Source organism: Balearica regulorum, chromosome 27, assembly GCF_011004875.1.
Source record: "Balearica regulorum gibbericeps isolate bBalReg1 chromosome 27, bBalReg1.pri, whole genome shotgun sequence".
In the NCBI taxonomy this organism is placed as follows: Eukaryota; Metazoa; Chordata; class Aves; order Gruiformes; family Gruidae; genus Balearica; species Balearica regulorum.
This window is the reverse complement of record NC_046210.1, coordinates 4355631-4378512: the sequence shown is the minus strand read 5'-3', so window position 1 is coordinate 4378512 and position 22882 is coordinate 4355631. Positions and strand designations below refer to the sequence as shown.

General features: G+C 41.6%; 1 long non-coding RNA gene across 1 annotated transcript in view; it reads right to left on the bottom strand.

Annotated features, from left to right (window-relative positions):
* Nucleotides 1-2772: 2772 nt before the first annotated feature.
* LOC142598301 (uncharacterized) overlaps nucleotides 2773-22882 on the bottom strand; it is a 29303-nt gene continuing 9193 nt past the window's right edge. Inside the window, exons 2-3 of the long non-coding RNA XR_012832578.1 lie at nucleotides 16709-16858; nucleotides 2773-6263 (exon numbers count right to left, since the gene is read on the bottom strand). This is a non-coding gene — a long non-coding RNA (uncharacterized LOC142598301). The remainder of the gene's footprint in view (nucleotides 6264-16708; nucleotides 16859-22882) is intronic.

Genomic DNA, 22882 nt, shown 5'->3' with positions numbered 1-22882 from the left:
ACTGAAAGGGAGCAGAACCTCCCACAAGAGACGGCCGTTACAAACTCATCCTTACAGAAGGAAAGCTGCGTATGTGTCTGAGTCTTCTACCTAGTTAAACTTTGGGTTATTTAAAGCTCCCTCAGCTACTGACTTGAGCTTTACAAATTAAGGAGGATGAAAAGCAAGCAGCAAGTAACTCTTGCTTCAAAAATACCAAAGTCATTTCCTTTCCATTCTTCACAGTAAGTCAGCCTAAAGGACAGGCCAAGGAATATACAGAAAATGGGCTTAAAGGAATCGATTTCACTGTTTTTTGAAAGGACACTTGAACTTGTAGAGGAAGAACTGTTGAGGTGGCATTGCTGTTTAAAACTATATTCCATGGCTAATTGCTGTGAAGGTAAAAAGCAAAAAATAATTTTTTTTTTTCCTCAATCTCTGTGTTAAAAGAAATTTTCAGAGCCTGGGATATAATCTAGGGCTTCTAAATTCCCACACTTTGTTTTAATCATTGTATTTTATTCTTTTGCTGTTTTATTAAAGAGCATTTGATGCTGGAAGAAAAACTCTATTTTTATAAATTCAAGAAAGATTACTTTCACAGCTGGTGGGCTGATTTAAACTCCTCTCTCTCAAAGTGGTATTTGTCTATGAAAAAGCCGTAACACTGATGGCTTTTCTTTCATTGAGTTGATTTCTACAGAAGTAAATGGCCATAGGGTTATGGTTTTCGCCCCTCGTTCCTAACTGTATTAAAAAACCACATTCATACCCTTTCTAATACTGTTTTCTGTGTGAGCAATGGCATATAGCAGCTCCATGAATACTTTGGAACCGTGAAAAGGAAGCATAGAATTCTGCTAGATATGGAACAGCAAAGACGTGTCCCCAGGGCAGTATCTGTTTTATGACACCATTCACACCGTGAATGTGCCTGGGCACCCTTGTGCTATCTGACTGAATAATTATTGTGGAGATAAATGTTTTGTAGAAATGTATTGCTGATAAAATACTTAATTTCAATGCCAGTGTACTGTGGGGGGTTTTATGTTATATTGTTGCCATTTACGATGGAAAATTAAACCTGTTTTATAATCAGTGAGATACAAAAGAGCTCCGTTAATTTCCTGATAGAAGAATAAACTTTGTTATTGCTGCTACTGTGGCATTCTTCACCTACCCATAAGAGACATTTCATTGTAAAAGACTAAAGGATAAAGGAAAAAATTACTGAATACGTAATTACTCTGTATTTACAACGCATGGAACAGCAAGGAAAGCTGTGATGAAAGTTTGGTTTAGCACTAAAACCAGATAGAAAGGTGGTTTGCCAATGCTTGAGGAGCTGGGAGGCAAAGTCAGTAATAATGCTTATACTAACTTTAATAAGATGAAAATTACAGCAAAATTCTTGGTGTAACAGCACGAACTGCAGGCAGTATATTAATCAACGAAGGATACATTTTGCTTTAGACAGTAGTTTAGTATCTTAGACAGAAACTCTGCTTATTTCCACCAGTATGAATCCAGGTTGAGTTTTTCTTACCTCTTTCCTGTTCCTGCTTTGCTATGACAAAGGCCAGATTCCCCAACTGGAGCCACGGTGGCACAACTGCAATAAAACGACAGGTACCAAGAGACTTGCAAACTCTGAATTTATATTTTACTTTTGTGCCAGTAAGCCTGCTCCTCCCTCCTTTTCGAGATCATGTGAAAGACTGAAAGGAGGAAGCGCTGGTAGGAATTTTTATTAAGAATCACTGGCTAGTTCCAGAGTGCCTATTAGTAGAAGCCCTCTTGCAATGCCTGTGGTATCTATCCATCACAGCTGAATCATGGATATCGACTATTTTATATTTAATGTATCTCTTACATCTTTAATGCCTGAAGAGCTTGTTCCCGAAAGTGTTCTCAGCAGGGGGTAGCATGGTCAGATTTAATCAAAATTTCCAAGGCTGGAAATGAGCTTCCAATAATTCTTAGCACTTGTTTTCAGCAGATGCAATCATTAATTCCTTTTTTAAAAGCAGTACTCTTTTTCTTTCTCTGCTCCTGGGAAGTCTATATGAAAAGTATTACTACAAAATCAAGCCTCTGGTTTTGGCAGTCACGATACCAGAAAGCTAAACACACCTATTTTAAGTTGGAAGCCTGTTAGATGCAGGAGTAGCATGTTTTTTCCTAAGGAAAACATTTGCTAAAAACCAGTAATTGTTTTTGCCTTGCTTCAGAGGTTGCTTCCATACAATAAAAAGTCACAAACATTCAGTTGGTGATGGGGAGATGTAGATTCAGCTGGAGTGGAAGGAGCTGACTCTGATCTCACAGGAGTTTGATGCCTGCTTGTCTCTACTGTCATACATAATTATTTCTCAAATAATAAATCAATGCTGATAAAAAGAAAAATCAAATCAGGATCTTAGACCTGATGAGCTCAAGCTAAAACTAACCGCTACAGTTTCTAGACCTAATCACAAACCAGAAGCTACCCAATCTAATACCCAGATACGTATTTTGTGGCTCAGACTAATCTCTACTTAGTTATAGTTACCTGAGTTATAAAGATATGGATGTGCTTTATTTTGTTGCAGCAGTTAATGGTTACATGCAACTCTTCAGAGGTATTAATCTACAACTTAAGTGTTCTGAATACTGCATATTATTTGCACCCTCAATAAAGACAAACCCACTATATTTATTTACAGGGCTTGATTTATTTGCATAAGCAGCTTAGAGATCTTGATAGGAAATGCTCTGAACAAGCACAAAGTTTTATTACATGATGCACACTTTCAAATGAAGAAGATAAAGACAGTATGCTTCTTATGACTCAGTGCCATTTGCATAGGAATAGATGAGCACATGAATTCACAGCCCTACGAATTTCTCCATTCACCTAATACTGACTCTTTTTACGAGTTTTATCTTTCTCATTTTTTTCTTTCAACTTTCTTATTTCCCTTTTCTCCCATTGAAAAAGAGGAAAGAGACATTCACAATACGGAGAACCAAAACTGAGAAACAATACCAATACACTAATCACTTTTTCTAGGGTACTGCCTGATGCACGCAGTACTGCTGATAACAGACTGTCTTCAGAGCTTTAAATGTCCTCGGTGCAAGTCGATTCTCTCTGGCTTGAAATAGGCTTTCATTTTTAAAGGAAATTTCTTGTGATGTCTCATTCAGTTTTGATTCTCCAGAGGTAGAATACTTCTCCTGGGAACCCCTCCATTCTAAAACCAAAAGTTTAGATGACATTCAAAGTTTTGCACCTCTCTCTGTACCTTCAAGAGAATATGCCGGCTCTGTGTGGTGTGTCGGTTGCATGACATCATATACTGAACGGAGAGCTTTTTTTCTCTTATAAAGGGGACCAAAAGAGAAAAAAAAGAAGCAAAGTATGCTTGGTTCAAACTGCTTGCAGGAATGGGGTGGAACAGCCAAAACCATGAACGCCACTGAGCAATATAGTCTAGGGGTTTGAAGACCTCCGGCATTAACCCTTATGATCTCTCTTAACTTACAGTCTGCTTCTCACGGCTCTTCCACGTATACTGCTTTCTTCCTCTGCCCTTCCCGTGCAAACCTCACAAAAGGGGCACAGAGCTTCAACACAGACTTTCTGCCAGTAACATTCAGACACCCTCTTTGTTGTCTTGATGCTCCCATAGCACGAGGTTTGTTTTAACAAAGAATCCATTGGATTGTTTCATCCCTGCCAAAAAAGCAAAATTTTTACAATGGTACCGGGAGGAAAAAAATCTCTGCTGTGGGGAAATGGAGATTAGCACTGAGGGCTGTGGAGATCCTAAATCCCTAAGAGTGAGAATTAATGACAAACGTATCAAAGTTGAAGAAAAGACTAAATACCAAAATCAAAGGCAAGCACTGGGATGTAGGGAGAAGGAAGGGATTAGAAATCGTTTCTTTTAAAAGGTCTAAGCCTACAGCCCTCACGTGGGAGTGGCTATTCTGCATAAAAAGAGATCTACAAATGCTTTATCTCAGGGGAAGTCCTCAAGGTTACCGCAGCCCCAAACCTTTGCGAGAAGACGCTATTACATGTGTTAAACACTAGATGCCACTACGAGGAAAGCAATGGTGCTAGCCCAGCCTCACAGGGAACAGCCCAGCCTCTGGCAGGAGAGAATGCTCTTCACTGCAGAATGGCAACAGCCCTGGACCATTTTATGGCAAGGCTGCAGCACAGTCTGTGATATTTGGGCTGGCTCCTTGGCAGCAGCAAAAGAAAATGCTGCTCCAAATGAAAACAGCTCCACATAAATCCCCCAGTTTGCACAGCTGAAAAGTTAACATGCAGTATTTTGGTTTCTGCAGGTTATTTCCTACTGAAGTCCTTGCCTGCCTCAAGTATTTCTGCAGCAAGCATTAACAGCAAACAAGATGAGATTTAATCTTCTTCCACATGAAGAACTACCTCCTCCAACACAGAGACATAGGATGAGATAAAATTGCCATTCAGTTACGCTCTCGGTATTTGCTGCGTGAGAACAAAAAATGCATGTGTGGAGTCATGCTCTGTGAGGATTCTGTATAGATGTGCACATGAACTACAACTCAAAACATCTTTACTTTTCAAAGCCATAAGAGGCAGTCCTAAATTTTAAAAATTATTACGTGGCCATTGGATTTTTAAAATCCACACTGTAGACAAACTTCATAGCAATGTAACAAATACCCTCTGCAGGTTTCTCTCTGTATACTACGCCAACCCCATTTTATTTTGAAGATGTCATATGTTTGGTTTTTTTTTTTTTTTTTTTTTTTCCCTAGTAAAACTTCATATTCTGAGTAACTGTGGGAGCCCAGAAGAACCAAGAGTCAGCGAGACGAGAGACTGCCAACTGGCTGAGTGGTAACTCACTACGGCAGATCGCTCCACAGGTCCTACGGGAACTGAGAGTGCTGCCTGGCATGGAACGGTGTTTTGCTCTGTGGAAGACAGTGGCTCTGCCACCTTGCTATGCACAGGAGTTGTCATCAGGTGACAAGCAGTCACTCGTTCCTGCAGGGAAACGGCTATTGCCGTGCTCAGATCCGTGCCCTCAGCACATAGCGGGCACCACGCACCCACCGCCAGCACCGTTTATAACCCCCCTCCCCTCCAGCCAGGCCAAGCATCGTGTTTTCACTTCTCTATGCAGCCAGGAAATCCAAGACACGGTCTATCCCTGCAATAGCGTAATGGAGCTCACTCGCAAGGAGAACACGTTGACACGGCACTCTATTTCTGTTGCTCAGGAGTGTGCCTGGACTGACGTCAGATCACTGTTGCCAGGCATTTAGAAATATATGCACTGCCTGAAAATAAAATTACTTGCTGGCAACTGATAACTCTATAGTGGGTAAGAAAAAGCTTCCTTCTGTCTTCCTATTCGTCTGGATTTTAATTAGAGAGTTTAGTATAGACATCCCAGAGGAACACATAGTCAATACCCCGCCCAAGTAATTCAGCCCAAATAAATCTCCAACATTAACTATTTTTTTCATCAAAACTGCACCGCAAGAAAGGCAGGAAGACTAGATTATGTTATTGCTTTACCGACATCAAAGACTAATCAGAGTAAGACAAAGCGCTTGATCCAACACCAGCTTTCAGGGTGGAGGATTCAGCACTGTGGGATTCTAGAATCAGATGCACGTTCTTTTACAAACCTATGCAGTAACAGAGAGATGACAGCCTTTAGCCTGGAACATTAGTTTAGTCTTGAGATACAGAGACACACTTACACTACTTAAGAAATGGAAAAAACCCCACAAAACTGCACAAAAAGGATGGAGCCTTTTGTCCTAAGGGAAAATATGTGCATTGCCTACGTGTGCTCATGTGCAGTCTGTAATTACTAGTCCAAAGTCTGCATTAGAAAGCAAATGAGAATGCTGGATCTCAGCTGCTGTCAATCAGCACCACTCTGCTGCCTTCAATGACATGCTGACACCACGCAGGCCTCTCAATGTTTCTCACATCTTAACATATAAATCCATCAATTAAGAGACCAGCTCTGACACTTTCCAATTTGGTGATTCAGCGCTCTCGTTGCAGCGAGTACCAGATGGGATGACTGATTCGTAGGTAGCAGTTCAACGTATTGTTTCATGGGAGGGAAGGCAGAAGCAGACTTGATCTGCAATTTGATGAAGCCAACCCCAGCCCTACGAACACGGAAATGTTTGTTTCATCGCTGCAGGGAACAGACTGATCTCCTGGTGAGCGCATGATCGTCTTGCCTGGGCTAAGGGACTCTGCATTCTTTCTTCTAAGAAAAAGAAAATTCAGAGAGCTTTAGCTACCACAGTTTATGCTCACATAGGAAATGTAAGATTCATGTGCAAGTAGTGATTAGAAAATACACTGTAGGGAACAATTCTTCACTGGGCTAGAGTCCCCATTCTGAGAGGGATCCCCTGCAAAAGACTCAAAGCTATCTACTTACACTGCAGTCAATAGTTTTAATTTCTTATACAAATACTCCAGTCTTATTAACAGGACTGCTCTAGTAGTGTGGTATAATTAGCCAGTATAAAATCTTCCCAATTTTGTTCAGAAGAAATCAAGGACTACAAAAAGACCCAACTCTTGATAATACACTGCCAGAGATGGCGCAATTCAGTAGAGCTCTACCCATGGGAAGAAAACAGCAAGAGGTACCACCTAAGCTCTAAAAGCCAGGCATCATTCCCTTCTCATAACAGAGCAGAAGGAATGCAGGACAAACCTGGATCACCTTGAGTGGTACTGAAAAAAAAATACCAGCACATTGAGTCCTGGCAGATACAGTCCACTTGAGAATCAAGAAGAATATATACCTAAAAATGTTCCGGCTCTCTATTTACGTCAGTTCTGGCAAGCTTGCTTCTCTAAGATTACATAAGATTAATGCATTCATATGATGTATTGTCTCATCCATCATTGCTTTAAGGCTGCCACAATTTCATACTAGCACCCTTTCTCCTTCCCTTTTCTTTTTCTGTCACCTGCAGAACTAGCATTTCAGAGGCCAACAGAGCAAGGTCCTTTCCAGCTCCTTCCCTGTATGCAAAACCCAGCCCAGCCACTTCGCATTGGCTTTCAGGCCACCCCTTCACGATTCTGCCGAGAAATCTGCTGAATCTCTGGCTTGTGAGGAAAAGGACACGACTGTGAACAAAGCATCTGGTACTTCTTTGGCCTGTAACTGTGCTGTAGGATCTATGTCTGGTATATTAACTGCTGAACCATTGTTTCTATCATTTCAGTCAACAAATTTAAGCTGAGAACATGGCTAAATTGTTATTAATAGCTAGGTTGCAATAAGTTTTAAGGCTTTGGAAGAATCCACGCTGTAAATCCGAACTTCAAGCCTTAATATTTCCAGGTTTCAGAGATCATTTTAGCTCTGATCCCACCTGCTGCAGATCACTGCATTCCCTGAAAAAGATCGGTTGGGAGTTGCGTGTGTCAGTCGGAGAGAGCTGGTTTCTTCCTGTGGACTGGCACTTGGTGGCACTAGAGTTCACATAAGTGAAAGTAAAGATACAGATGAATCAGCAGCATTTCACTGTTCATATAGTTGATGCACAGTGTCATCTATATCGGTTTGCTCTGTAACATCACTCAATGAGCTCTGAAGTCTGGCCCTGCACTTGCTTTGAAAATATATGTGCTGTATAATTCTAAATGAAATGCTACCAGCTTACAGTTTTCTGCGATCTTCTCTGAAGTCTCCACAGGATTTAGAATTGTAAATTCTCACGACATCAGAGGAAATTGAACAACTTATCTCATTTCCAGTGCCAAAAGTACAGTGAACACTTCACAGACAAGCAAAAATTATGTCTGCCGTGTCATAATTACAGAGGCTGATCTTGCAATCAGTCCTTAATATTAGCAGGCAGCCTGATCAGTTTTATCTGGATTCCACATATTCTGCAGGAGCCCATGCATACAAATGAGCTAGCAGCATGAAATCTGTAAGAATGTGCACGTTGCTATTAAACAGATATCCCAAATTAGAGTTTTGTTTTGGTTAAGTATTACCTTTGAGTTTCAGTTAACAAAACATCTGCCACTGCTTCAGTTTCTTAGAAGACAGACCAAGTCTTGGATGCATATTGTGATCAAAACCTCAATTAAGAAAGGATGAGGTTTAGGCAGGAAACAGCAAGTACATGTGGTGACATTGGAACTCTTCTTAGAGCAGCACTTTGTGTCAGAGTAGTAACAAATTACAAGGTAGGCTAAGAAAGGGTCGTCTTTTTACATAAAAACAAATGCAAACACTGTCTCCCAAGTTTGTAATACACAAATTCATATGATTTAAATAGGATGTTTCTGTAACAGATGGATGTTTTTAGATAAAGAGAATAAGCACTCAAGAGACTATGGAAAGCTTTGTATAACTAAACCAATACGCCATCAATGACCGCCCAGCACAGTACAGCCAGCACTGCAGTTGTGAAGGCAGAGCATACCATTTCAAAATCACTTCTGTCTTTTAATCCTCTAAAAACTGCATCTCAGTACTTCTAAAAGCCAGCGTCTTTCATGGCTACACATAAAATGAGTTTAAGGGACGGTTAAAAACCTCAAGGAAATTCGATAGCCTAATAATCTCCTTCCTGTAAGTGCCAAATTGATTCAGCAAATTTCAGCAACTGCTGCAGAAAAGATTTGATGACTACGTGAAGTTACTAACAGGGTAACACGCTACAGAGTGCTGAAATCTCTGGCTAGCTCCTTCCTATATCCAACAGAACCTTTTAACTTGCTAAAGCACAGAATCAGTGAAAAATTTTTTTTTTGGACAAAGTCAAGTCAGGGGTGACTAAGCAGGGAATATGTGCTGTACAAAGTTTCCCATCCTTCGCGGGCTAATTGCCTCTTTCAGACCAAGAGCCATTCTAGCACTCCGTCTGAATATGATCACCAGCTCCAATTATCATTAAAAAAGGAGGGTTAACAAGACAGACAGTCAGAGCCCAATTTCAACCTCACTGCAGCAGAGACTGCAGCAAGTGGATCGGACACACCCTGTTAAAGATGCAGTACATCATTTCTGCCCTTCAAGCTTACTTCATCCCCTTTGCTGCAATGCTGTCGACAAACACCAAGCTTAACCCTTTTTAGAGCATACTGCCTCAAAAAAGCAGGCATCTAGTATTTAAGCTAGAAACTTATATCCTAAGTGATCTAAGTATTCACTATAGATACCCCCTTTCCTCAAAACAAAGCTTCAATATATACCTGCGTGTATATGTGCAAAGAATACTTTGGTTTGTTGTTTTTCACATCGGAAGTGCTTGCCGCAGAGAACAGGGTTTGCAAATGCCTGCCTGAGATTCTTAATTCCTGGATCTTCGTTGCAAAGATCCAGTACAAGGCAAGCATGACAGTGCAAGTTTCCCAACCTCACCTGGGTTATATGGTAAACTGAGGCACAGGTTCCAAACAAATTCTCTTACAAGCTTTGATTAAACTTTTGATGAAAAATCAGCTATTTGTAAATCTAGGTCAACTTCAGTGAACAGTTTCAGTCAGAAGAATGAAGGAAAAGTAGAACTTTGCCGAAGCTAAAGCAGAGGAACATTTTCTACAGGAACGCCTTTGACTTTTAATTTCACAACTGACCTGAATTTCTTCCCAAGATCAAAATTTCTTCTGCATCAGATTACTAAACAAAGCAATCTATTACACACAAATATTTATCTTTGATTGCTGTTCTTCCTTGCCATTGACTAAAGCTACCGTGCAAGGAGCTGAGGAAACCCAGACAAGATATTTTGTAGTTCACCTATTCTAGGTTGCCTGCCGCTGGCTTGCAGGAGAGCTGCTGTAGACAATAAATTAGAGCAGTCCCAGAGGTCAGACCTACTTGAATACGGGAAGAGCCGAACCAGCATCATCCTTACTCCCCTGTGAAGGGCAGCCCAGATTCTGAGCCTGAGAGCACGCGGTGAGAAACCTATGGGACTTTATTAATGACTATGCAGCATGGACAGGAGGGATGCACTGCAGAATCATATGGCTTGCTGTTCTCTTTCAGAGCCTAGATTTCTGCCTTCCTCCCATCCCTCATCACAAGTAACTATGTTAACAGTCTAATTGCCTGAGGCTCCAGGAAGGAAAAGAAAATCAAGACAGAACATCGTACAGTGCGGAGGAAAGCAGTGAAACATTCCTTTCAGAAAGTGTCCGGTTATGGAGGGAAGAAGAAAACCAGATGCCCTGTGAAAATGCAAACAAGAATGACATTGAGCCCTTGGGCATAAGCCAGGCACACATACCTAATGGAGAAAACGATGTTCTTTTGTATTCACATCAATGCCTAAACCTCCCATTAACAGAAAAAAAAAAAATCTGTCAGTAGCTTTTCAGTGCTCTTGCTTGTCTGTATCAGCTCCAAGGGTGATATCTACTGTCTCACTGCTGACAGCTGAAGCACCGAATCCTTCTTGCTTCAGTCAGAATGAAAATAAAGTACAGTGGTTTCTGCTAAGCAGGTGGGGCTGATTCTCCTTTTACACTCAGGTAATTTAGCAATGATTCAGGCAAGCCAGTGGAATCACTGGTGGGTATAAAGACATACATATATACTAAAAATATATTTATATTTAATATTAATTATATTTATATTTAATTATATATATGAGAGATTCAAAGCAGTTCGTGTCATGTAAGACTGCCGTACAATTTTTATACCTATATTTAGAGATCCCTTTTCCTGGTAACTGTGCCAACGAAAGCAAACCCCTTGTCTAGTCATGGAGACTACTGGGTACAGGACCCGATGCCGTAGGCTGGAATAGCGAGGAAACAAAATAACAGAGGGTTCCTTGAGCACTTGCAAACCAGGCTACACAGACATTTACTTTTGCATGTATAGATCCTTTAAAATTTACAGACAGAAGAATCAAGGTCCAAACTAACTCAGAGTTCAAGGATGTTTGCAGGGGATTATTTGGTACTGACCAATATAAAGTGACGGCACAGAACCAGTGTTTTGTCTCAGATCTTCCAGCTGCTAAAAAGAGGATTTCTGTAGAGCTTTCCTATTTCCCTGCAGCTGATGAGACATGTTATTACATTTAGTGATTTATGAGAAGAAAGCAAAGATAAGGTGTCAGTTCTTTCATCTTGTTTTATTCCTTCCCCTCCAGACTGGACAAAGCTACCTGGACTAGAAATTGGTTTCTTCCTACTGTCGACACTGTAAAAACAGCGTCCTTAACCTCCGCGGGCTAAAGATGCTCTGCTTGAGACCCTTGTTTTGTTCCTTTTCAGTGGTTGACCGGACACATGAAAAGCTGGCTTCCATTACTAGAGAATTCACCTCTGGACATCCAGTATGAGAACGCTGTGGGGTTGACCACTGGAAATTCTGGTCACTTCACTAGCAAGCTGAATGGGAAAGGGGGTTATCTGAACACAGATCTAATGATAGGAGGAAAGAGACCTAGAGATGAATATTCCTGGTTTCTTTAATAAGCTTTGGGAGTGCAAACAAGTCATTAGGGCAGGAATGATTAATCATCTGAGTTAAAAACAACTTCTGCACACTTTGACCTTGTCATTGCCAGGTTTCTGCCCAAATGCCCAGGATGTATTTTGCAAGCTACTGCATCTACTTGGCTCCCAACCCAGTTTTTCACCTCCAATCCTTATCTGAAGTTTAAATGCCAGAATTTATGGCTACATGTCTGTTAATTCTCCTGGATGTGATTAGCTGCTCTGTCAAAGTAAGATGATGCATAGGTGTTCTTTCAAGACCAGCGAAGCTCAGGTACTAACTCATTTAAGGCACCGTAAATCATGCTATCAAGAAGCACAAAGGCACTGACATTAGAGAGAGAGTCCAGATACCTAGTGAGTAGGATCAGGGGTACGTTGTCTGCCTACTATTTTCTGAATAATGTGTTGTAGATGCCTTCCAATGCTCAACTACTGAAGTCTCAGATACGCAGGCTCTTAGGCATTTTAACCTTTTCCTTACTTATCCTTGTTCTAACAAAAAAGTCCCCAAGAAACTGCCTGACATGATGTAATTCAATTTAAAGTGGGAACTGTTCAGGAAAAGATCAGCTAGTATATTGAGTGTCTGGTAGAGAAAGGAGTGTATCGTGAAATTCAGAATGTGGAAGAGAAAGAGTGAATTTGCATTGCACAAAATAAATCATCCTCTTTTCTGTAAGGCTTTTGTAGAGGAATAAAGGACACCTAAATGCAAAGGATTCTGCTCCAAGATACTCCAAGGTTAGGTGATACACTAAGCTACTACTGGTCTCAGAACCTAGAATAACACACAGCAGCCTTTGGCTTCTTGTCTTCAGAATGAGCACTCAAAACTGGAAGATTTGTAGCTTGCTACGTGAAGACTATCTAACCCAAACCAGAAATGTCTACATTACACACCCTTGGTTCTACCTACTGGGGGCAAGAAAAAAAAATAGGTGGGAGGGAAGAGAGAATAAGCACGGAAGACAGAGAGAGCAGTTATCTTCAAAAGAATAGAGTTGCTTGGTTTATTGACATGCACGATACATAAGGTCAATTTGTTTGCTGTTATCTGCCAACGCACAACAGTGTCATGTTCTGCTGTCACTGCTGATCGCTAGACAACTCACTGGCACTTCTGCAGGCATGGCACAGCTAGGCTAGACAAAAATGATCTTGTGAAAGACACAAGGCCAAATCCCTCTTGAACATATCCTTACAAAACACTCTTTGGCTAAAATAGAAGTAAGCAGGATTTGGCGCACAGTACCTTACTACTAAAAAATTAAATCCTATAGGATGATTCTTGATTTTTCACATTACATTTTATAACCTACAGTGGTCCTGTGGTCAGATATCCCTTTCCTTTAAAACTCACAGGATCTATAAAAGGTTCAGGCTGAAATGTAATGTATACTGGAACATAATGGCTCAAAGCAGTTGTGGTTGGGAATGCGTATATTAGCAGCCCGGTAAGAGAGAGACAAGCTTCTCTGCCTCAAAAGCTTTTCCTTTCATGTTTGTTAACCCACCTGTTACTAAAATAAAGATTCAGCACAGCTACAGACTCTACTCAGAGTTCTCTCCACACAACAGTTTCTGCCACTGTTTTGCATTTCAAAAGAACACATTTGTTATAAATGCGAAAGGGTAAAATATAGGAAGTGTTATCTGTGGAAAAGCAAGTAAGGAAGGACATTTAGGTATGCAGAAATAAGCATTCCTGAGCACTGAAACACAGTATTTAATAAACAGATATTTAGAACATGAGGTTAGTTTTAATGTCTGTGGACCTCAGCCACTGCTGTTATTGACTTGGAGCTGTCATGCCAGTGCTTTTAAATTTTCTAAGCATTTATGACCCTTCCATAGGAGGATGGAGGTGCACAGAGATGTCCCCCATTCCACAGCAAGACTCCTGCTGACTTAAAAAGAAGTTAGGGGCATAAATATTCTTCTGAACTGGGCAGAATTGTTCACAAAGCTCCCAGTAACTCAACAGATTCAGGCAGGTTTGTGTGAGGACCTAATTAAAAGTCCATAGAAATCAATAGAGAGTCCCACTTTCTTTAGCTACTTTAGGATACAGTAATATGTTAGGACATACTGCTGGTAAAGATGGAGTTAAACACTTACGGCAGAGATCACAGTCAGCACTGGAGTCTGCTTTCTTATATGGAATCTACATTACTGCGTGGGATTAAAAATTACAGCCGGGTTCAGATTGGTCTTCCTTACTGCACTGTGTCATTTCGGGCCAAACTTCTTCCATTATTTGCTTACCTTATCAACTTAAAACATTATTTCTGTGGGAATCTGTGCTTGTACAGTTCCTCCTACAAAACTTTCACAAATCTGTTTATTTCATTCTCAGCTTTTTAGTATCATCTTAACATTGGAAGGACCCTCAAGAATATTATTAGAATGTCAAAATGTCACATAGAAGAATGTCAAGAAGTAGCAATAGAGACACTTATTAGAAAAAATAAAATGTACACTTTTGCACATCAAATGAAGGGAAAGAAATCCCGATTATGGCATGTTAAAAGATCCACTGAATTACTTATCTCCATTACAAATGCACTGAGTCGACACTGCTTCCTTCCGCCTAGTCCCTTCAGGATGGGAAACAGGCAAAATCATGAGAGTTAATTGCTTTGCCAGTGTATATTGGGGCACTGATAGGTCCAATGATACCGATCAATGAAGACGGGCTACAGTAGGCTTCTAATGTGAAATTCTTTTTGCCTTGTTCAGAACAGAATAGCAAAAAAAGCTGAAACAAATTTCTGGTTGTGCCAGCCTCATCACATAAACTGGTGTTCAAACAAACGCATTCTAACAAGCAATGGAGTGAACAGGCCATTTTTGAAACCAGGGAGCTGAGATGCAGGGAGACACTGTTTTATTTTTAAACCACATTTGCATGCAAAATCGCAGCTTGCAGCCACATCTGCTGAACCTGCAATAGCGGCTGCCCTTGTAATGTGATCTGCAGACTTTTAAAAACTAGCCCATTGATTAGCTGCAGGACATCGCTCCAGTTATTTATTTATTTATTTGTGCCTGGAGCAGCACACTTAATCAATAAACACTGGCAAAAAACTGATAGGGGAAAAAGCAGCAATAATCTCGTATCAAAGATGACTTCTGTGCACAAACACTACTAATCAGATTGGCCTTCATGACTAACTAGAATGAAATTTAACCTTAAATGTGACTCCAAGTTACTAGTAAGACTGCAAATAATTATGTTCTAGACAGCTTCCTTCTTGACATTATATATTATTTCTACTATGGAGGTACACTAGAGTCAAGTCCTAAGCCAGGAAACCATAATGTGAGATATCGAATACCTCTTCAAATAAAAGCAAGATAAGGTGGTCTGAAAAGAAGAGTCTAAACTGGACTGAAACACTCCAATAAAAAGCTTTTGAAGGAAACAATATCAAATAGCTAGAACAGGGGTCTGCTGGTAAAAAATTCTGGATTTTATTCCCACTTTCAGAAGGTAAGGACTAATTAGAACAGCCTCAAAACCCTTTGATTATGTTTTACTCTCTGGGCAGGAAGGTAGACTAGTAATTAGGCCACTACGTGGGAGAAGCGAACTGAAAGTCATGAATCCGAGGGGTATTTCTCAAGGTGCAACTGTACAGCAGTCATTTTAGAGCAGAGAATAAAATGTTGTAACCCTGGCTTACCTTTCTGTGAAGCAGTGACAAGAGCACGTACAAATGTTGTTACTGGTGGCTTTGTTCTTAAAAAGAACAGGAGCAAAACTGTGCAGTAATGACATTACCCGATGCCCGATATTGAGCCTTATTCTGCTGTCTTTCCAATCAATGGCAAAATTCCTGCTGGATGCAAAGGTGGCAGATTTGGCTCATTACATTTTGAGTAAATTCACAGCAACATGCTCAGCACGAGCCGCTCTCCTCGGCTATTGTTCATGCCGTAATCAGGCATATCCATCACACAGCTTTGCATCTGTCTGCGTCCTCTTTCCCTCGCCCGAACCTCAGCCCTTAGTCTGCACGAACAATGGATGTGATGACCCTCTTAAGTCTCTTTCATATGAGGTAACTACAAATGGGAATATGCCTTTGTTCGTAACTTGTATTATAGCGCGGACAAGGCTGAGGTTAGCATATGACATTTACTAATGGTCCCTCCTATCCCACATTTCTCATAGGCAGATAATTTAATAGAGCTGATGTCTATATCCCTTAACAAATTGAATTAAAAATGTTGCAGCAGCTGCACATGTAATAGAATCTATATGCTTTTCAGCAACCTACTTTATTATGGGCTATTGTTTTAGGCAACAATAGAAGGTGCATAAGCAAAGACTTGCAGAATTTGGGGCAATGGACAAGGCAACACTTTCACTGTAATACCAGCTAAATGCACTTGCCTTGTCTCTGTGACGAATGTAGCTATGCACCCATTTGTCTTCTCTCATTTATTAGAGCCATTAGTCATGTATACTAGAAGAGGGTATTTCTGGGGTAACAATGTAACTCAATTCAGGTTCCGGCTCTCCCACGGACATCCTCAGAAAATCACTTGCAGCCATTATTACAAAGATCTTTAGTAGCACAAAATTGCTAAAAGATGCATTGTGGGACTCACAGAAATGCATAAAAGTGTGTTACATGACTCGCTCCCTTTGAAGGTCCATAAATACGTATGCCATTCCCAACTGCTAAGCAGGGAATTGTGTGCCATTACAGAGACGCGTACAGAGGATACGTGCACTAAAGTTTTGTGAAGTTCAGATGCTATAGAAATGGGAGCCAGTTGGCTCATGCTCTGATGAAAAGCGTTCATTAACAATTGTACATTATTTTCTAAAACCAGGCTTGTGCTTACATATCTCTCTAAACTGGGATGTGCATGAGAGTTTTTTCCAAGCTATACTGCCAATACACCACCAGATTCACAGAGAGAGAAAAATATCCTTGTTATAGCCCGGTAATAACAGATCTGCTATGACAGGATCCAGCAAATTTCTTCTTGCTACAACTTCAGCTAATACATGACATCCATGTAGGTGATCAGCCTATCCTTACAACAACTCGTAATCAACTCTACTACCCGCTGATGCGTCTGTTTCATAAACCATTGTACTATGGTCTGTAAGTGAAGCTGCATACTCATGCATTTTTTCCCTTCATCAAAGCCTCCAGGACAACAAAGAGTTGGCATAAATAATTCATAGTATGTTACCAAGAAAAGCAGCAAAGCTGCAGCACTTCCCTATCTTCTTAGATGCAGTATTAGTCCAGCGATGTGGCTTGTAAGAGCTAGATCTTGAAAAACACGGAGGTTGGAATGATCTCATCATGGAAGGCAACATTTGAAGAACCGAAAGACAACCTGTCTGAAACAAAAACAATCATGCTGAGTCTCTGTATTTATTTATTGCTATGACAATAGTAAATTGGAAGATTTAGCCAGAGCCCCAAATGAACGCCCAACTTCTGCAAGAATTAACCTACAAGTGTGTGCCAGAGTCCTGGCATGTCTGGGTCATGAGGTCTAGCAGCAATGCTGATGTCCCCGTGTGGGGGGGCTACTGTCTGGAACGCTTCCCTATTTAATACTACTGCTACCCCTACAACAACTATTCATGCTTGGATTTTCTGAGGAGGACAGGTGAAGATTCGGTCTCACTACTCAAACTTGTAAAACTGCCTGCTCAGTGAGTGCCTGCTCAACAGAAATAAATCTTTGGTAACACCAACCTTGGGACCAAGTTCATTACCTTGAACTACTTACATTGACATCTTTGGCTCTGAGGCTCACAGATTCAAATTTCAGCCCTGAGCGAGGCAGCAGGTAATAACAGACAATGTCCTATCCACAGTGCAGAGGTACCCTTAGCTGTTAATAAACCAATGTTGTTTAACGTGCTGATAGACAGACCCCTAACGTTGTATTGTTAGTTCATGCTTCTTTCCTTTCCAATGAAGTAATTACATTCAATCAGCATGTGCCTCCTGATGCCCATTTATAAACTCCCCGATTGATAACCTGCATCATGCTTCCACACACAAAACATCTGGGATCCAGGCTGAATCCTAGCACCTCTCCGACTCTTCTCAGTTGCTCTTCTGTATTATCTCATACAGATGGAGCACTGTAATTAAACCTGTCAGATCCAAACACATGCAGTGAATCATTTTTAAACACAGCTCCTAGAGAGTGGGTCTCTGGTGTGTGGGTTGCATTGGTGGAAGATAGGGAGATAAATGTTTCACAGGGTAAAGTAACCCATAAGAAATCCAGACATAGGTTAAATGTTACTTAGCTCCGTGTACTAAACATTTTATGATATTATGCTGGGCAATATTATCCTGATAAATAGCTAGAGTAGGACTGAGCCATACCTCAGGTAAACTTCATATTCCCTTTCCTTCCTGACCATAATACTGGATTTATGATTTATGGAAAACAAAGCTACTTTTTGTTATCGACATTAAAGATTCCTGTAATTAAAAGTTATAATTTCTACATTCTTGTCCCATTTCCAGACCTCTGATCCCATAAAGTGTGAAGGTCAGGATGTTAAAGGGTACATATATTCCCCCATCCCATCATATACATACCGTGCCACAACAAAGGATGCTACGCATACAGAATCCCTGGACCTCAACAGAACATAAAGCTTTTTCTCTGCTGGGTTGATAGAGGCTAGAATAAACATGGCCTGTTCTGCCTCCTGCTCACCCCCATCCACGTCTGCCTGTTTTGCCACACAAGCGCGCTGGGCATGTTCAGGGATTTTGAAGAAGCCCATCTGTAATTCCCCAGCCCACGAGGCAGTTTAGTCTGTACACGTGAGCACTTTTAACACACGGTGTGGCCAAACCTTGCAAATCTCAGTCTGTACTAGTGGCTGCAGCAAAGGCTCAGATGGCAGATATTTATTCCAATTATTCATGGGATAGCAAACCAATTCTGTGCCTTGTTAAGTAAATTACTCCTTTAATAGGATGGGTTTACATATCTGGTGTCCTAGCCTGGGGAAATAAAGAGTTTTCATTTTGCACATAATCATTCCAAATGTTGACAGACTGCGAGAAAGACACAGCTAGTATTTTCCATTTGGAAAGACGCTGATCGGATTCTTAACCAGAATCAATAATCAAATGTATTAACATAAGACACTAACACAAACATCCTCATTTTGTTTTCACTTTGCAGTGGTGTAATTTTGGAGCAACTCATGAGAAGCCACTAGGTGACCCTGGTCTTTATAATAAGCAAATGCAATAGAACCATCTTTAGAAAACATTGCCAGCACCACTAAAATGTTCTTCAAGTAATATTTAGGTAGGACAATCCAAATCTCCTTTGAAGCTGATTAGTATTTGTGATGCATCTTGAGATCTGTAGATTAAAAGCTCCGGAATAAGACAATGTTTTACTCTATTATTAGTCAATGAAACATACAGAAACACACATTGAAATTAAATCGCTGGAAAAACCTTGAAAAAACATGGCCTGTTCTACCTCCTGTTCACGTCTGCCTGTTTTGCCATACAAGCGCACTGGGCACGTTCAGGGATTTTGACGAGTCCCATCTCACGAGGGCTCCTCTCCCCTTTCTTTTCCTCCATCCTTTAATTCTATTTCTTTGATACACTATGACATTTCAAGAGCCCGGTCTTTAATACTCCTTTTGTAACTACACAAAGCGTGTTAGGAACGATCTGCCCATTAGCTACCAGAGAAGAGTCACCGGCATCAGTTCCAAGTGTTCTAAAGCAGTTTACGAGGCTCAGAGACTTTGATGGTAAGTGTGGGAGGAAGACAGAGACACACAGAGAAGGGAAGACCGGCAGTCTTCCTACACACACTCCTTATTAACTTGAGTAATCCCCTTAAAGCTATTGAAATGAAATCTTGAAGCCTGATGCAACTGACGTAACAGGCAGACAGATAGATACTTCTGTCTATATAAATAACTTTATGAAAATTGCAGGATTTGACAAAAAAAAGATTTCCTAATGCCAAGCCTCCACTCTAACTCTCTTGTCTTTCTACAAGAGAAATAACCTATGCATTATGCAACATCTGCATACCCCTAAAGACCCGCAGCTAGCAAAGGCCGAGCTAAAAACAGATTTGAAAAAAGGAAACAAGAAGTATGTGAGCAGATTCTGGAACACAGGCTGAGAAAAAGGAAAAGGCTTTTCCCTGCATCTGACCAGCAGCTCACTAGAAGCCAGAATTTCAGAGCTCAGAAACAAGTTTAAGTTCTTACCCTTCTAGCAAATTCTCCCCCAAAGTCATGTTCCCAAACACTTTACGATTAGGACTCGATGAGATTTAGAGCAGGTCTGTGCCAAGGACAGCTGGCTAGATTTAGATTTGTGGCTAGCAGTGGCCACTGAACTAAAATAAATGCCAGAGTTAGCAGCAGGGACTAATGATCAAGATTTTTTTCATGTGTAGCTGATGTACCCCGCTAGTCTCAGGGCTATTTTTAAGTTAGATTTCAGCCAGTAAGAGCTAATGAGCCAGATTTATTGTGGGACTGGCCACAACTGGCCTTGCTTTGTCCTCTAACTTGGAGGAGGAACTGGCTTTCGACAGTTTGTTAAATAGTAAAATGTTTCCTCTTGCATATATTTCACCATTTTATGCTTTCTAGAATTAATTACGGTGTGATAACCATGGGGGAAAAAAAAACATATAAAAACTGAAGGTATTCCCTGAAGAATTTGGATTGCATGCTGTAAACAGTACATGGGGTTAAACACTAGAGGAAGAGGATTTAAAAAAGTATATTAATATATAAAGTTTAGTTTACTGTATAAATCTACAAGTGTTCTGGAAAATACTGTGCATGATCACTTAATTAAAATCATAACATATTTATCATAACAAAACAAGATATGACTGTGCATTATTAAATTTCAAGACACTGCTTTAGAATATGGGAAGGCAAAAGAGCTTCTAACGCAACGAATCATCATTCACCGACAAGAAAGCTTGCTTAAGCATGTACTTTGATTTTCAGAAGACCAGGATCCTTCATTTAATAAATTCCTATCTGGTATTGCAGATGTTAACTGCCACTAATGTCTGGAAAGGACAAAGAGTGAAATGTTGATGGAAGCTTTTTTTTATGCCAGCCGTCAGTGTTCAGTCAGCACCCATTTCTTCCCAAGCCCCTGCCTCTGGGAAACAAGCACAGTCCTGCACTGAGATCCATCCTTCACCTTCCTATTTTCTTGCAGAGCATCATCGCCAAAGCTGCAGGCTGGGTGATTTTTGAGTTTTACTGAGATGTTCTGCAGCAATCCCTGAGGAAAAAGAGGTTAAAGGAATAGCTTGTACAGCAGACAGTGGAAAGTAGCGGTACAGAGTGCTTTATTGCTGCCTATTCCAGCAAAACACACACACACACAAAAAAAATCATGTTTCCCCCACCCCAGCCCTTCTTCCAAGAAACGTCTGCCCGATGGATAATCATTGTTGATTCAATGCCCAGGAGGGCTCCTTTAAAGAAAAAAATTGCTGCAGCATTCACTGCATTCATCAAATATTATTGCTGCTCTCTAGAGGAGCAGGAAGATCTATTACCAAAGAAGAAATAGATTCAGCATCACCTTATGGTAGCTACAGTGATAAATTTTTGTTTTAAAGCAATGCTGCCTTTTAGTTGCGACCCAGAAAGGGAAAAAAAAAAAACAACAAAAAACAAACAGAGAACAAGAGAGAGAAAAGAGAAAGAAAAGTCTGGCTAGAGGAAAAGAGGAGTCTGTCTCCATCAGTTTCACTGCGGGAGACTAGGAAAGACTGGGAAGTTCAAAAGCAGGAGCAGGCGCTGCAGGAGTGACTCAGCATCCTTCTGCGGCAAAAAGGGAACATGTCAGCAGCCACCGCCCTTCCCTGGCTGCGAGCACAAGGCCTGCCCTTCCCCGTAAGCAATAGCTGCAGGAGAGAGCCTGCAGCCATGCCAGACCCCCTCCCACGGAGAGCTGGTCTCCTGCCCAAAAATCTCCCTGCAAATAACTGCAAGAGCCGCAGCTCCCTCCGTAGCCATTCCCTCCCCAGAGCAGCCATGGAGCCTGCTCCCTAGAGCCCGGCTCCTGGGACAGCGTCAAAGCTGCCGTACTCCCATCGCCCCACCGCAACCCAGAGACCACCGCGCTCCCTCGGAGCTGCAGAAATGCTAGTAACTCCCGCTCTGCCACACTCACCTCCTACTCACTGGGAGCAGCAGAGCAGCCGATTCCTCTTCCTCTCCCACACCCCATCTAATTCTCCCAGAACTATATACCACTGCCTTTAGTAACTGTCATGGGACAGAAAAGGCAAAAAAAGGGCCAAATAGTACTGCATGTCCAGGCCCACACAGTCGAAGCTGCTCTCCTACAGGGTGTACACACGAAGGTGCACGTGGGAAAGGAATCTCGTGCTTTTCTTTGACAGTCACCCAAGAGCTGCTCAGTGTGCCAAGGCGGGCAGAGAACTTGATCCCCTCGTGCTGACCAGAGTGGGAAACTGGGCTCTTCCCACTGGAGACGCGGGTCCGGTTCCTGTGGGGAGAAGCACTTGCGGTCCTCAAGCACCGTCTTGCGAGGTACTGCTTGGCAAAGGCTGCGGGGAAGTGAGGGAGGCCACGTGCTCATGTTCTGCTAGGTTTGGCTTTATTTCCTATCCTACCTTTCCACTCCTCATTTAACACCTTCCTCTTGCGTATTGTTGATTTTTTTGGGAGCGATAAATGGACTTTTTACTCCTCCTCCCCCCCACCGAATTTTACCTGGCTCCTTCTCTCAGAGCACTTAGGGGAAAAAAACCCAAACTTCCCTGGGAGACAATTCTTCTGATCCCATGGATACCCCAATCACTCCATTTTGATGCATCGTTTTTGGCTACTTTGGGGAGAGTTTTATGGCATATAAGCCACAAAGCCTACATCTTGGCGTAAGGCCTGGAGACGATAAGGCCACTGAAAACTTGTTAATTTTATGAAAATCAGGGCAAAGCAGGCATTGCTGCTGAATGGGAAAGGGGAGGCTTGCTCTTTCCGATTCTTTTCTTGCTTGCAGCAGTTCGGCTTCTGGCCAAAGGGAGCCTGGGACATGGTAGCTCCTCCTCTATGCGGGACTCTCCTCCCTCTCTCCCCTCTCTTTGAAAGTTGGTGCAGTGTTGAACTTTTGCCAGAAACTGGACCCGCTGCAGGAGCAGCAGCTTCCCAGCGGGAGGAGGGAAGAGGCAGATTGAGTAATGCTTTCTCTAAGCTCCACTTGACAGCAGCTAGTCACACAATCCCTTCTCCCTTCCCCTCTCTGCTTACAGCAAGCCCCTGTCTCTCCTTTAACTCCCACTACAGGGAAGGCAGCGCAGGGTCCGACCGTCACATCCCTGCAGTGGCAGGCA